The sequence below is a fragment of the Protopterus annectens genome, chromosome 3.part0, assembly GCF_019279795.1.
Source record: "Protopterus annectens isolate FY-2018-M chromosome 3.part0, PAN1.0, whole genome shotgun sequence".
Classification (NCBI taxonomy): domain Eukaryota; kingdom Metazoa; phylum Chordata; order Ceratodontiformes; family Protopteridae; genus Protopterus; species Protopterus annectens.
Window position 1 is genome coordinate 809,811,260 of NC_056731.1, and position 17,336 is coordinate 809,828,595.

Below are 17,336 nucleotides of genomic sequence, written 5' to 3' on the forward strand. Positions count from 1 at the left end.
AGCATATTGTTAAAGGTTATATAAAGCTAAACCTTTTAAACATGATGCACTATGAGCTGGAAAATAGGTCTGTAACCCAGCTGGTACTATTATGATTTGAAGTGCTGTACATCTTTGTACTTGAATGTACATATTAAGAACACTTTTTTTCTGTGACTGCAGTATTCAAAAAGAATTTAATAATTGAGTTACACTTTTGTTTTTGTGCTATAAACCATAGCTAAATCTTATCTCCTGATTTTTTTTCACTTCTGTCAGTAGTTTCCTTCTGTGTTGTGTATGCATCATATTTCCTTATAATTGCACGTCAGTTGTACTGAAGCACTTTAATTAATATATTTGATAGATTGTAAGTTCCTCTAAGCATTTATGGACTGCATTAACATTTGCACTATTTTTACCTTGAACTGATTCCACCATAACTTTTGCTAATTGTTGCTGGATTAGTTAGAAACAAAAATATCTTTACCTCTCACTATGTACTTAAAAATTGGTAAGAATTTTGCTGTCTTCCTTGAGATAAATAAGCAGTTAAATAGTGGAGGAATTTTGTTTGTAGGTGATCAAGAATTTACTGTAAAACAACTTTTTTGGTGTCTTGTAAGCAGTACTAAATGTATTCAAACATTCCCTCTTTCTTTTAAAAGGAAACTGTTTAAACTGCAATAAGTTACAAAAACTTTTCAGTATCTCAGAAGGTAAAAAGACTTTAGTGAAGTTGTTATCCTATATAAAGTATGATGACAGACACTTAAAGAGCATTTGGAATAAGAATGTGTGTTATGATGGTGTGACTGCAATCACAAAACTTGCATTACTCTATTGTATAGATGGTTGAATCCCTATGACCCACGCAGTGAGAGTTAGAATAGCTGGGTGGGCACTGGAAGAACCAGCAAGGGGAAGATGGGAGTGAGATGATAATGCTGGCTCACCCATCCTGGAGGGAAGGAAATGGTGCTTCTATTTTGCCAACTGATGACTGAATTAGAGCTTATTAGAATTGCTCAAGCTGTCTCTGTTAATGAGGGCTTTCTGTGAATCCTCTGATCATTAGAGTCTGATGGGCTGGGAGAAGTGGCAGCAATGGAGATAAAGACAATTAGAGGATCTATGGTGATATGGGTTGTCCACTACATGCCCTCTGAGGTCCTAGTCCAGATGGTCTGAGGTGGGAGTTAACTGCAGTAGGGCAGAGGTCCATGGATGACCATGGCACAAATAGTCTTCATGCCTGCCTTCAGTGGGCTGTTGCTGAGTCAGTTGACACTCATTGGAGAAGGTTATGGTCTGCAGTTGGGGAGGCAAAAATAAAACCTTTAGAAAAAATTATTACAAAATGCCTTTTAGGAGACGTTAATTTCATCATATAGTGAAAAACCCATGGCAATGTAAAGTGCAAAACTTATAAACGCATTTTATTTAAAGATCTTTTCTTACGCGTTGTCGCTGTTACCCATTATCAAGTTTGTTTAAACTGAAGGCAACTGATAACCCTTGAAGTGGAATTAGAGTTTTTACATTGTAGGCGATGGGACTTTTGCCGTCAGGAAGTGAAACCCTTAGAAGTAGCCAATGAGGAAGGAGTGAGTTGAGGTACGTGACATCTAGACACTTTTCAGCTAAGAAAACCCCTGATTAAACTTTCATCATCTTTTTATTGCTGATATCTGAAAATATATTTTCCGTCACACCCCTTTCATCAACCTATGCCATGACATGTAGTTTCATTAGACTAATACAGGCTACTGCTGCATATCATTGAGTCTTTATGAGCCGGATTTTTTTTAACTAAGATTTTATATTTAAGGCCTCAAAATGTATTATCGGTTATTTATTTGTTTGTTTTGTGATTCAAGAAGTAAGTGCTTATGAAAGCCATAGAACTTAAGAGATCTGAAAAGATGATAATTTGCAGGGAGCACAAAATAAATATTTTCTCAGAGTCACTGAAGCATTGGGATGGCAGCAGAAAAAAAACACTCTTAACACCTGGTCTAGTGTAATATACCCATGACTTGGCTATGTGAGGAAGACATTAAGGTCGAGAAAATAATTATGTTAGCTTTTCAGTAGATGAGTAAATTGGCACCTACTCACCTTAATTTTTTATGAACTGCAATATTACTTGTAGTTTTGCTAATTTTATAATCATTAACTGATTTTAATTAAGTAGACCCTATGGACATGGAAAATATGCAGGAATTAATTATCCCCTTTCTTGTATTTTATATATATATATATATATATATATATATATATATATGTGTGTGTGTGTGTGTGTGTGTGCATATATATATATATATATATATATATATGTGTGTGTGTGTGTGTGTGTGTATATATATATATATATATATATATATATATATATATATATATATATATATATATATATATTAAACTACATATACTTTTGGATTAATGGATCTAGTCTGACCTCAAGTAACAGTTGCAGTGAGCATGTAATATCTGTAAATGATTAAACCAACTTTATATTTTCCTTCAACACTATATCTACATAATGTGTTTTCTTATACTGTTTTAACACCATTCTGAAAGATTTCTAACAATACTTCTGCCATAATCTAACAAAAAACACGTTCAGTATTGTCTTATGAAATAGACATTTTGCTGCAAAATCAAATCAAATACAGTATTATTTCTTGTCACAGTTCAATGTCATTACTTTCCCTGTGCCTTGGAATAGAATTAATCTACTGCTATAACAAAATGGCATGTCAAATATTAGAATTACAGCTAGAAATGGTGGCGGAGGATAAGATATAGTTATGATAGAGCAAGTGAAAATGATGCAACTTTACCCTCTCTGCCTAAGTAGAGAAAAGGCTACCTATTGAAATGTCAGCAATCGAAATGTCAAGTGCTGACATGCTGGAAAAACTCCCCAGAAAACACAAGAGAAAAGTGAATCTCAAAGATCACTCTTCTCCTTAAAACTTATTTTTGCAAGGGGGGGCAAGCCACCCCCTGCCCCGCACCACTCAAACTTATATATACCAACTCTCAGTTTGCCGTACCTCAAAGGAAAGGGAATATTCCGAGAACTGGCATCTCGGACTTAGTATATGCAAGTCTGATCTTTTTGCCATTCAGTCTCACTTTTTCAGGACTTGCTGTAGTGGGTCCCAACACTTCAAATGGTTACCAGATGAAATGGTTACATTTGCAGAATTAAAAAATTCTAAGTTATTCTGAACATGATGCATCTCCTTAGAAATCACACTATGCAGAGCCCTGCCACCAGAGTTATATCACAATCACATTGAGTTGTTGCAATGTGTTCAAGAAAAACCTTTGGTAAAGTACGTCAGCTTCATGTTATTGATTATATGTAGAATTAAAAAAATGTGGTCTCCTTGTGAAGATGGTGAAAATGTCTACAGTTGTTTTTCATCATGTTTTATTTAATAACACACATGTGTAGTGTTAATGTAAGATTGTCAATTAATGATTTTGCAACTTATACATCATGCATTGGTATGTACTCACTTATGTCACTGTAGCTAAAGTATAGTGTTAATGCCAACCTGGAACTGTTCTGTTTCCTTAATGAAGGCTGCTGAAATTGTCTCTCTGTTATGGTGCCGAAGACTGGGGTAACCTTAACATCTAGTAAAATTATCCATACAAGCCCTGTTTTGGGGTTCAGGTCCAAATGACAATGTCAGCAAAATTTTTGTTATGGCTTATAGATGTCCATAGATTTCATTGAAAGTGTATTGTTTTCCAAATGCAGTGAAAGTTATCTGAAACACATATATTCACAGAAGTGACTTTTTAGTGCCAAAGGTTTTAGAATTCAAAATTGCAGCCTGTCAGTATTCATAAGTATTTCATACAGACAAAACTATTTCTACCATCCTTGATGAAAATGTACTGGTGTACAACCTCTATATTTGTACATACCAAAGAGCATTCTAATGCCACCTTTTGTTGCAGCTGCAAAAGGATCATATTGCAAATGATTGTATGTCTCAAATTAGGTGAAGTCCTATATACAGATTGTGGCTGCACTGTATTAAAATGTTTATTTAGTTGTGTGTACACATGGCTGCATTTTCAATAACATCTTGTGTAAACCTCGAAAAATCAGAATATTTCAAAGCTGAAAATTAATTATCAATGATGGGTCTTTTAATCTGTTCATGTTAAGGTTTATATTGAGCAGTGCAGTCAATGAATATTTTTCTATCCCTGATGTTTATTTTACTGTAAAGCTGTTCTTGTTTTTTCTGTAAGTCATGCTAGGAGTACTTATCTTCTCTTTTGGTAATCATTTATTTATATGTGATTAGCATATCTTTGTCAGTTGCTTTTTTTTTTTCATCTCCAGATTTTCCTTTCAGTAGGAGCCTACATATAAAAGTCTGTGAAAAGGTCCATCATTTGGCAACAATTTGCTGGTAATTTTGTTTTTTTTTTTGGATTTAATGGCATAATTGGTATCAAATTAAGATGATACTGTTTAGGTCCAGATTTTCCAAAATACCTTACAACATTATCAGAATCATTGATTGTTTATCGGAATGTGAGTAGATTAGATATTTCTGAATGTCATATACTAGCTTATTAGTTATGCCACCACTCCATTTAAATCTAAAAGAGAATGTTAACCCCCCCCCCCCCAGCATGCACTTAGATGCAATATTTCTAGCCCCTAAAGAGATTTCAAAAATCAGTTTCTGAAGGTTTTTGTTTGAGTTAAGAGCTTGCGTAAGTCTGCACCCTGTTTAGCATGGCAGCATGATCAAATATCTTCTTCCCCGTTGTCATGTGTTTGAAGTGGCACAATTTGTTATGAGTGCTTTTTTGCCCTTTTTAAGTTTAAGAATACAGGGCACTTGAAATGAAGCCTTTCTATCCCACAAAGTAAGTATAATCACTTTTTGATTAGAAAAAAATGGAAAGCAAAGAGTTGAAGTAAAATTGTTGGGATCATGGACAACAATACAACAATCCTTTTTATTAAGTCATTCCTTACAGAAGTTCTGTAAACAATGGATGATGAAAATAAAAGTTAAATTGCAGTTGCAGTAATACCGTCTAATAAAAATGATGTCGGTTCCATACTTATAGGTTCATAGGTTCATAGGTAGGTACTAGGCTATTGGCCCTAGGGCCTATATAAGCCTAGCCAAACAGTACCCTGGCTTTTGCCACCCAAGAAAATTATTTTCCTGTGCCTCTGTCAAGCAGAGCCACAGAAGTGATCCCCGGGGTGAATTTCCTGTCTCCCATCCAATCATCAAGATTTTTCTTGAAGAGTGCTAATGAGGAGGTTTGTTTGATATCGATAGGTAGCTTGTTCCAGAGTACGGGAAGTCTCTGAGATAGGTATTCCTCCAGCATGTTCTGCTTATTGTGGTGACAAGGTTTAGGTCCCTAGAGCGTGTAGCTTGGAGGGATTGGGATTTCTTTACATGGAGCATGTCCAACAGCTCTGGGTTTGACATAGCTTTGTATGTTAGGTAGAGATCGCCTCTGAGTAGGCGATATGCGACAGAGTAAAGCTGGCGTTTTTTGAGACGGTCTGCATAGGGCATCTGTTTGAGGCCAGTAATCCTCTTTGTGAGGTATTTCTGTGGCCTTTCCAGTTGTTGTAGATGTCTTGTGAGGTACATACCAAAAGGGGCGTTGTACTCTATAATGGGTCTAATGAGTGACGAGTAGAGGGGAACAATCACCTCTTTTTTCCTGGATGAGAAACCTTTTGTGATGAGGTGTGCTATGTAGAAGGATTTCCTGACTACTGTGGCAATGTGATTATCAAAAGAGAGGATAGCATCTCTTTGTGCATTCCCCCGATTTAGCGCGGAGTTGCCACAGGAGCACACAAGAGCAGCGGCGGTTAATCAAGGTTAAACTATTCGGGCTACCTAAAGTCCACTCTTCAAATTTTCCCTTAAAACAGCCTTCCTTGCACTGTACTACTGATCAAACCAGCGTATCCTATAACTAAAAAGTTCAGCTCTACTTGATTCCTAAGTAGACTATTCTCTATCTGTAATGCCTAGCACTTGCTCCTAAAGTACTTTTTTACCTTGATATAGCACTTTTATTATACATAGTACCCCACCAGCCTAAAACCCCTTTCTCGATCACCCACATCCCCCGGAGTCTTTTTTTAAAGTTTTTGTCTATTCCTTCTAGCATGTCAAGGGATCAGTTGCTAGTGTCCTCTCCTGCTCAGCTGGTGAACCTGGGAATATTGAGGCAATGTTGCGGTTGCCTCATGTACACAGACAACCCTCTCCTTCTCCCACAAAACACAAATACATGCGAGAGATGCAACTATACAGCCAAACTGGAGGCTGAGCTCTCTCAACATAGGACTGGCAAGACCAGACAGGAGGAGAAGGTAACCACACACACCACATACCCAGTCTCACATAGTACTATCACAACTTCAAATCATACACATAAACACACAAAGACATACTCGGAGGCTCTGATCAAAAATCTACCAAAACAGCAGAGGCCACCAAAGCAGACACCCAAACAACTGCCACCTCAGGACATAACACATGAAACACATAGACCACATAGTCAGTGTGCCAAACAGTCACAGCCCTTAAGGCCAAACACAATGCCAGACACACTCGTCATTGGTGACTCCATAGTCAGACACACTGATGTCCCGCTCACCAGATTGAGTAAGGAGAAGGTCACAGTAAGCTGCCTGTCGGGCACTAGAATCTGCCACATAACGCAAGCACTCAGGTCTCTCAACAGCAGGTACAAGTATGACTCCGTCATTGTCCACGCTGGTGTAAACGACCTGAGACGTACCTCCTTGGACTACATGAAAAGAGACATTGAGGAGCTCTCTGATTATGTAGCCCAGGCAGGTATGACCCTGACCTTGAGCAGTATCCTACCTTCACCAAGAATGATGCCACAATACAGAGATAAGATGATCAGCTTTAATAATTGGCTTAAACTCTGGTGTCATTCAAAGGGGATCCAATGTCTGTCTGCCTGGGATGACATGCTGGGCAAGCCACGCTGCTTCGCAAGGGACGGCTGGCACCTGTCACCCCTGGGCTTCCGGATATTGGCAAAGGCTCTTGCCACCCCCATAGTGCCTTTTTTAGGCAAGGCTCAAATTCTAAACCTACCACCCTAGAACACAAAAAAGGAAAAAAACTAAGGGTAATGCTGCTCAATGCCAGAAGTCTCAACCTCAAGATGCACGCACTCGAGGCCCTTCTCAGTGTGGAGAACATCGATGTCTGTGCTGTGACTGAAACCTGGTTCAAGGCTCCTGAGAGCACCCAGCACTATCAGGTTTTACCTCATATCATGCGTTCCGGCCCCAAAATCCGGACACCACCAAGAAAGGAGGGGGGGTGTCCATATTCATCAAGGACACCCACACCTCAAGGTTGGTGGCAACGCACGATGCATCGGAGACCATCCAGGTGCAATTAACCATAGGCAAGACTGCTCTGCAATTTGTAGCATGTTACAGGCCACCCTCTCAAACTCAGGAACCTCACAAAGTTTCCTGAAAACACTGGAGGGGATAAATCTATCTCCAAACACCATCATATTAGGTGACTTCAACTACCCTAATATAGACTGGGATCACTACTCAAGCTCCAACACTCTAGCCCAAAGGTTCCTAGAGTTCATAAACTCAAATGCCATGGAACAACTAGTCACCATCCCCACAAGAGGTGAAAACATACTTGATCTCATCATCACGAACATGGGGTCACAATGCTCAACACCGGAAGTATACCCCTCACTGGTGAGATCAGATCATAAACTAATCTCACTGGAGGTCCTCATCCCGCCCCCACCTGAGATAAAAAAGACCACAGTGAAGAACTTCTCAAAAGCCGACTTCACACTTCTAAAGACTAGTGTGGTCTCTTTTAAGGCCCCCGAGCTGGCGGAAAACATTACTCAAACTGCTGAATCACTTGCAAATGCCTTCTACCAGCACCTACAGGACTGCATGGATGAGGCAATCCCAAACAAAACAAAGACTCTTTGTACCAAAGGCAAGTGTCCAGTCTGGTGGACCCCAGCCATAAACAAGCTCTACAACAAAAGGAGGAAGCTACTACAAGATAGAGCAAAATCCTTAAAAGGTAAGACACCTTTGATCATTATAAGTAAAAAACTAAGAGCTCTCATAAAATCATCCAAGGCAAATTTTGAGAGAAAAATCGCTAAGGACTCAAAAGACAATCATAAGGCCTTCTTTAGCTATGTTAGAAACCTGGGAGGAAACTCCCAGATATGCTCAGAATTAGTTCAAAATGATGTAAAAATCACTGAACCTACAGACATTGCCAACATATACTGGCTGACAGGTTCAGTGCAAACTCTCCCAAAAGGAGAGATATCTATACCAGAGGATTGTAGCCCCCCAAACATCTCTAACGTTCAGGTGAGAACTGCTCTCTCCAAGGCGAAAAACACAGCATCCATGGGACCAGATGGTGTCCCCGGCTGTGTGCTCCATGAACTCAATGAGGAATTAAACCCGCAGTTAGGACAGCTGTTTAATCTTAGCCTCACCTCAGGATACGTACTCAAGGAGTGGCGCATGGCAACTGTGGTCCCACTTCACAAAGGCGGTGCCTCCACCGACCCTGGAAATTACCGTCCCATCAGCTTGACAAGCCTGATCTGCAAAGCTATGGAGAGGATCATAATGGAACTCATAAGTAAAGACATAGGGGACTTGCAGACGACTTTGGATCCAACCCAGTTTGGCTTTGTCAAAGGCAGATCATGCCTTTTAAACTTGGTTGACTTCTTCGAAACAGTCACCAAGGCCATTGATGAGGGAAAGGCAGTCCACACAGCCTACCTCGACCTGGCAAGGGCTTTCGACACAATACCCCACTCAGGTATCATTGAAAAACTCATCAGCTTAAATGTAAACCCTTACGTCACAAGATAGGTTGCAAACTGGCTAAGTGACAGAACCCACAGGGTTAGAGTTGCTAGCGCCATGTCAGACTCAAAGCGTGTCACAAGTGGTGTCCCACAGGGCTCAGTCCTGGGCTCACTCTTGTTCGGCATCTACTTTCCAGAAGTACAAGCAAACACAGGAGGGTTATGGCTGACAAAATTTGCAGATGACTGCAAACTGGGCGCCATAGTCGAGAATACATCTGACACAGATATCCTTCAGAAGGGTCTCATAGACACGGATAACTGGTGCCAGAGCCATGGCCTAAAGTTAAACGCCAAGAAATGCATAGTCATACCCCTCGGGAAAAACAAGGTTACCCCTAGCTACCATATAGGTGGCAATCCACTGAGCACAGAAGAGGTTATCAGGGATCTGGGGACCCAGGTTGACAGTACCTTTCGTTTGACACTCACGTTGCCAAAGTAGTTAGGAAGACCTTCTACATTGCCCACCTGATCATGAAGGAATTCACATCTAGATCAAGGGAGGTCATCGTCCCCCTGTACTCATCACTCATCAGACCAATGATTGAGTACAATGCCCCATTCGGAATGTATCTGATCCAACACCTGCAGCAGCTGGAAAGGCCCCAAAAGTTCCTCACCAAAAGGATAAAGGGCCTCAAAAATATGTCTTATGCTGCCCAACTGAAGGAACTCCAGCTCTATTCAGTCGCTTACCGTTTGCTCAGAGGTGACCTGTGCCTGACATACAAGGCCATGTCCAACCCAGAATTGATGAACATGCTTCACCTCAAAAAATCTAGATCCCTCAAAACTACAAGGGCGGGAGACTTAAACCTGGACACGGTTATTAATAGGACGTGTTGGAGGGACAGATTCATCACCCAGAGACTCCCTATGCTGTGGAACAAAATCCCGGTACATGTGAGGCAGAGCACCTCGCTGGCCTTGTTCAAGAGAAATCTTGACCAATGGATGGGAGATCGCAAATATACCCCAGGGATTACTTCAGTGTCACTGCTTGACAGAGGCACAGCAAAATAATGGGCATAGTTTCCTTCAAACTAAAGGGGTGGCGAAAGCCACAAAACTCTGGGCTAGGCTTATAAATGCCCTTGGGCAGATAGCCTAGTATGAACCTATGAACCTATGAAATAAACAGTTAAGATCCTCACCAAATGCTTTGGAGAGGACTATGTAATACTGTTTTTTTTTCTTCAAAAATTAGAAAATCCTGTCACTGCATATGTTTGAGTAACAGCTGTCTCATTTTCTAAAGTTGTAAAAGCCTTTAAGCAGTTGTTTGTGGACATGAGGGAGTTATGGATGGATACATATGTAAAATGCCTGTTCCTCGTGCATAACTTGTAGAGCCCTTCTTATGTCAGTAATGCAAATTGTTTTAAAACATTCACCCCATAATACAAATCCAGACCCCCCACACCACCCCATGGCATTTTTACTTACACTGTCTTACAAAGTGTAACATCCTGTGACTGAATTACATCTAACTATCCAGAACTTAAAGAAATTATTACCAGATGTAGGTTTTCTGTCATAGAAGTGGTTTAATGGTTAAGGTGTTTGCCTTACAAACACAAGGTGCAGGGTTTGAGCCTCACAAGGGATAATTGGCTAGGCTTAAAATGGCCCGCAAGGGCAGTTAGCTTAGTACTAAACTATGAACTTATGAACCATAAACAAAGAATTATATCCTAATGCATCAGAAGAAAATTAACAGCATGACGGGGGAGTAACATCAGTATCTCATGTCTCCACCTTATGTATTTTTACCCTTTTGGCTGTGGATTCTAAATTCCTCACTGATAAAGCAAAAATATTCACATCTACTGTATCATAAGCATTAGCCACATCAACATGACCACTAACCACAAGAATGACTCTAAAATCTTAGCCCAGAAGCTTTTTGACAACAGTGAACCATGGAAGACTGGGCAGTGTGTTTTATAAGCAGCAAATTACATTTGATTTTACTGCTATATATGTGAAAATGTCAGCATAGAAGATACAAAGGGACTGTGTAACATACTATTTGTATCATATGGACATTTTTGTACAGCTGAATCAATTTCATGTCTAAATATACAGCTAAAAGTATTTCAAACACTCTGCATTATAAGGATTATGTCTTGTCTATGAAAAAAGATGGGCCATCTTAGTCTCACTGAGTTGTGAACTACACATTTGAAAGAAGAATTTATCAACAGAAAGCAACAGAGTTTTTAAGCATGTTAACTTGTTTGAAGTTAATTCTGGATGCTGCAATTCAGTAGTGGCTGTAGTATTTAAGAAAACTGGTTAGGAGAAAGTGTGTTAGAGAGAGGTATTTAGGTAGTTCTGTACCTGAGTGCTTGAGAGGGGGACATTTTATGTGTGTGTGCGTGCGTGTGCGTGCGTGTGTATGTTTTTATATATATATATATATATATGTGGATTTACTTTATATCCTTGAAATATAAAGTCGAAACCTTAACACAACAAAAATTCAGAAGCTCGAAATTCAAAATCTCGCACATTGGAGATTTTGAATTAGCACTTCTACTCCACACACACAGACACACACACACACACACACACACACACACACACACACACACACACACACACACACGCACACACACACACCTTCCTCCCCACACACAAACACAAGCTCTGTACTACATAAAAGCAGGGGAGCAAGCCCCCTTGCACCTCACACCACCCCTACTTAAATATTCTAACTCCGAGGTCACACTACAAACACACACAAAACACCATCACACAAGCTGCATTCTCCTCGCACACACACATCATAGCAACAAAACACACTAACAAACACCACAGCCCCTACCCAAAACCCTTAACAAATAAACACTTACGTGAATCCACAACCACAGCAAAACACTGGAAGCAGTAATTCAATATATATATATATATATATATATATATATATATATATATATATATATATATATATATTTATAGGTTTGGTATTAAAAGGCTAAAATTAAGAATGTAATGCTTTGATATTATCATCTCACATGTGCGAAGTACTGCATATTAAGGAAGGCAACTTGTCGAAAGTGGTACATCCGAATGTGAATTTGGTATTTTCAGGATGCTTGCATTCCATTACCATCTGCACCTTTGTATAAACAGTCCTTTCCATGGCAACATGGCAGTGAGAAGATACTGCTAGGGTACTCCATTTCAACTTGTGACCTACATATCCAAGTTTTGATGTACCACATCACAATGATGGAACGCACATTTTTGCAGGGGGGCAAGCCCCCCTGCACCCTGCCTGTGGGAAGTTACACCCCCCCCCCCTGCAAACTATATATTCCAAGTCCAAGACTGCACTATAATGAAGAAAAGGATAAATTTCCCAGTCAGCACTGTACTGCAATCTTTGTTCATAACATTAACCACATATAACCGAATGCACAGTGGCATTCGTTGCAAAGGACACTTGCAGAACTGATGTTTGGCAATACGGGAATCAGCCAACTGATGTTCGACATTCCCATATTCGCCAAACCCTCATCCCTCATTCTTTATTTTGATAGGAAACCTAAGTATGTGTGTGTGTGTGTGTGTGTATGTATATATATATATATATATATATATATATATATATATATATATATATATATACATACACACACACACATACATACATATATATATTTATATGTATGTATATATAAAATGGGTGTGTATGTAGCTATATATTTATCTTAATGGAGACACTTGCATTCTACAAGTAAGAAATTGCATTTTACAGCTCTTAAATGTAGATGCACTGAAGGCAAAATATTAGTCTTTCCCTCCATTTCTTTGATGACCGTCTTCAAAGTTCTGTCTCCTTTTGTTCTGGTTTTACCACCTTTTCTCTTTAGTATACCCTTAGAAATGTAAATCTTAAAAATACGTACTGTAAAATTCACACAGTCTCATGTAAGCTTTTATGTTGTCATTCTCTACACATCACATTTTAGAATTCCAGAGTTTGTTTCAACAAATTACATTTGCTGTGAAAAAGTGTGAAATCTTAAAAGATTTTCTGAACAATATTAACATAAAACTTTGTAAAAAAAATACATTTAAAATACCCTTTGAGAGGAATTGTAGCACTTTAAAAATCATAGATTATAGTTGTGCCTTATTTATTTGATGTTAAACGGCAGTTAAACTTGACCAAATTAACATTTTTTTCTGTGAGAAGATTGAAAGTAGAGGCAAGCAAAACATGGCATTCTTGAGGTCATACAAGCCAGATGAAATAGAAGTGCTACATTTGGGATAATCAAAAAGTTATTAAATAAATGAACTGCCATCATAAAAATCTTTGACATTAACAAATGTTAGAAATCCCCCCCCCCCCCCCCCCCCATAGTTAGTCAAAGGATATTAATGTAACTCCTTTGCTGTAAACACAAGGGAGGACCCATTGCGTTTAATAATCCATTGCCCCACACTGCATGAAATAAGTTTGGTTCATCAGTCCTCGCACATAGTTGCCGGGTATATAAAGATGTCTATCTGTTATGCTTATGTTTCAGTACTTACAGATTTTAAATAAACTGTTTATGTATGCATACATTTGGCGTGGCACGCAAGAAAAATGTAGACATATGCAAACAGATATTTTGAGATATCACTGCTGGAATGTTTATGAAATTTACAGTGATTTTTCACCCTCATTGATCTGTGGTGCTTGGGGGTTCTCATTCTACTGCTCTGCTGCTCTTTATGATTTCCCCCTCAGGGATTAGAGCTCTTAAGCTTTGATGACCTCTAGAACTTTCATACTTTAGGCCGAATCCATAACACATTTCAGCTTCTCCATGCCATTGATGTGATGATTGCCATAAAATGCACTCATTTCTATAACCCATAAGCCAAGGATATTGCTAAGGCAGATATTAGCATGCCACCTTCAGTTTTTGCTTCCTGAAGCTGTATCAGGGAACAGCACTACGGTGTTACAGTGTTACAGTCTCCAACTGGAATTGGGAGCTATGATACCTTTTTGGTTATAACATTCTGTTTGCCATCTGCGCTCCTGCCTTCTGGTAAAACTTGATTCATGGACAGCATTGTTTAAGGGTAGCCTTATGGTAGATGAAGGGCATCATTATTGTTATACTTTCGCAGAATGCCAAGTGGAGATTAAAACCTCCTTAATTGCTGAGTGCCTACATCGAAAATGTACGTTATAAGATTAGAATAATTTTATTTACTCTGAAAAAGGAAAATCAAACTAAGTGGCTTTCGTGATGGTAACAGATGCATATGGGAAAGAGATAGCAGAAACATTTTAGTATATTTCATTTGCAGAAAAGATTCTTGATAACACCTGTTTCTCAAAATTCCAGTGTTACTTAAGAATGGAAAATGTCCTAATATTATTGCTTCAGGCATCAGTATGGAGCTTTGTGACTTGAGATAGGGTGACTTTCAGAAGTACTTTCCAGTGGTTTTATTTGGAAGGAAAAACTTTTTATAAATGCATTTTAGGTGTTCTGTGTGTTTCAATCTTTCTGGTTTTAAGACTTTTAAAATTATTTAATTAACTGTGGTAACTTTTCGGTAATTAACACAGTAGCATATTCTTGCACATTTTTATATGAAAAATTAAGAGAACACTGTTTGAAAAGAACAAGCGAGAACCTAGGAAATACCAGAAAAAAAGAGATGACATGCTTCCTCAAACATAAATCAGTGCATAGGGTCTGTATTTACACTTCTACATTTAGAAACAGGGTTGGGTTGAATACTATAGGGGAGATACAGATCTGAAACTGGGAGTGTGAAGAGACACCTGTTGACATACATTAAGAAGTTTAAGTAAACTAGAATTTGAATAATTTAGTTAACCCTGTTGTGGAGAACTGATTTAATTTTCTCAGAGAAATCCCTTTTACAAAAACAAGTAAGTTATCCTATGCAGTAACTCTCTGTATTTGTGTCCCTTTTATATTTTGTGTGGTAGTTTAGAAGTTTGAGCTGTTGTTGCTTTTACATAGCCTTTCTTTACTCGACACATTGTTTAAGATGGCTCTGATAAATTTTGCAGCCGGTGTTGGTTAGTTCTAGATGAGCTTAATTGTTAATGGTGATTCCTAGTTTATCTTGAGAAGTCTTCATCCTTGTAGATGCAAGGCTTTGCTGAAATCACAGTCCATTGCAGTGTATAATCCTTGGTTAACTTCTCCATATTTTAAAGATTTTTCTGAAAATTAAATGCAAAAAGCATAAGATAAATAAATGTAGATATTTTGTGAAGAATAAAAGCTATTAAAACTGTACAAATTGCAGTGTTATCAGTAAGATGTATTCTTTATCGTGATAATATTCGGGGCACTCAGTCTTTTCCATAAATACTGTAATATATTATAATGCACAGAACCCCCAAATTATATTTTTGGTAAACTTTCAAAAACAAATTGTTATATCTAGAAAACTGTATTACATATATTGTTAGAACATGTTTTTAACCAGGTATAAGATTTCACGAGAACAAATAAATTCCTCAGTGAGTGTATGTTTGCGATATTTACAGAAATATGAAAGCATATGCTTAATTATATAATTAGCTGTATAAATAAAACTGAATATCTCTAAAGATGTGGATCTTACAGTGAAAATATCAAAGACAGTTGTCTTCAAGGATATCCAAGGTTTCACTTGATGTTTTGCAACAGTTTGTTAGTAACTTGCTTTTTGAAGTATTAAGTACATATAGAAATATTCTTTGTTTTCATAATTACTAACAGACAGCTAGCAATATCTCAGGTATAATGTGATATAAATGGACACTGACATTGAATTTTCCTGTGTCCCACCATGACATTTCACGCCATACCCCTCAGTAAGATGTAGGGCTCTCAGCTATGATTCGTTGTGAATCTAGGATGTCCAGTAGAGAAATCAGTCTTAATATTGTTTCATTAATAACTCTTTGCACTTTCTAATATTGCATATTGTCAGCTGATAAGTCATGTGGTTAAAAAAGTCAGGGCCAAAAGAGGTCTGGACACCATAAGGAGCTATGGGTGTGGACTTGAAATATACAAAAATAGTGTTCTAGGCTTGACTGAGTTAATATGTATCCTTCAAATATGCAACTTCAGTTATTGTTTAGAAATGCAAGTAGTCAGAAGTTTCTCTGTATGTGGATAAAGTCAGTCACACTTAATTCTCCTCAGTACCAGGATAAAGTCAGTCCCACTCTTGGTCCTCCTCAGTACCAGGATAAAGTCAGTCGCACTCTTGGTCCTCCTCAGTACCAGGATAAAGTCAGTCACACTCTTGATCCACATCAGGCATACGTTAGCATATGTCCCATATAAAAGCCGCACTAGTTTATGATGCATGTGTTTCTCACCACCACTTCATTTTGACTCACTTTCCAGAAACCAAGTATTTTAAAGCTTTTTCCTGTGAGAAAATAGTTACTTGATATTGCTGAGATTTGTTTGTTTGCTTTATAGCATTTTTTTAAAGATTTTTAATATGATGTGTGTGTGTGTGTGTGTGTGTGTGTGTGTGTGTGTGTGTGTGCGTGCGTGCGTGCGTGCGTGAGTGTGTGTGTGTGTGTGTGTGTGTGTGTGTGTGTGTGTGGTTCTGCATCAGAACTGTTAATATCATTAGTCAAAGTATTATTCACTTATTCCGTTAAATTCAAAATAAGATTCTGTGCAGAATGTGAACTCTTCATTCACACTTGCTTCATACATGGCTAAGACTCAGTTAACTCCCTCACTTGCAGTCGTCTCCAAAATATGCTGCACCTCTAGTAAGGGGATTTTACCCTGCAGCAGCCTCATTTAAAAAAAAGTGATTTTGCACTTTGGTGATTGCAGAAGTGTTCACTGCATTCATAATGTGCTACTGTGTAGTACTGGTAATTATGAATGCAGTAAATGGTTTTGTAGAGTCACTAAAATGCCTAGACTTAAAAGGCTTGAAAAAGTGTCTGTAATTTTTAAAATGATAGTCATCATCCTTGTAAAAACATAAAATGTAATGATTTTACTGTGCTTTTGTTTAAGATAAATGTATACCGTTTTATAAAGAAATGCATCGTTGTTCTAGGATCATTTTTTTTTTTTCAATAATCCTTTTTTATTATTTTTCACAACCATATTACAAATTCACACATTATATACAATATATACAAAATGCTTCCATTGGTTAATTTCACATATATATCAACCTCATGTATTGATCAAAGGTACAGCACTCACAATCAAAAGGAAAATAATAAAAATAAAAAAAATCCAACATTAACAAATCCAAGCCAACAATCTGTCTTTTCTGTACATTTTCAATCTAATCTAAGGTTGATTTAGACTATATTCTGGTTCCCGAGAAAAAGTGGATAGTAACCTCTTAAGCCAAAATAA

The 17,336-nt window shown here is 38.1% G+C and overlaps 1 protein-coding gene across 2 annotated transcripts in view; it reads left to right on the forward strand.

Moving 5' to 3' along the window:
* The window catches only part of DUSP22 (dual specificity phosphatase 22), a 938,178-nt gene that overhangs the window by 422,310 nt on the left and 498,532 nt on the right, over positions 1-17,336 (forward strand). The window lies entirely within an intron of this gene.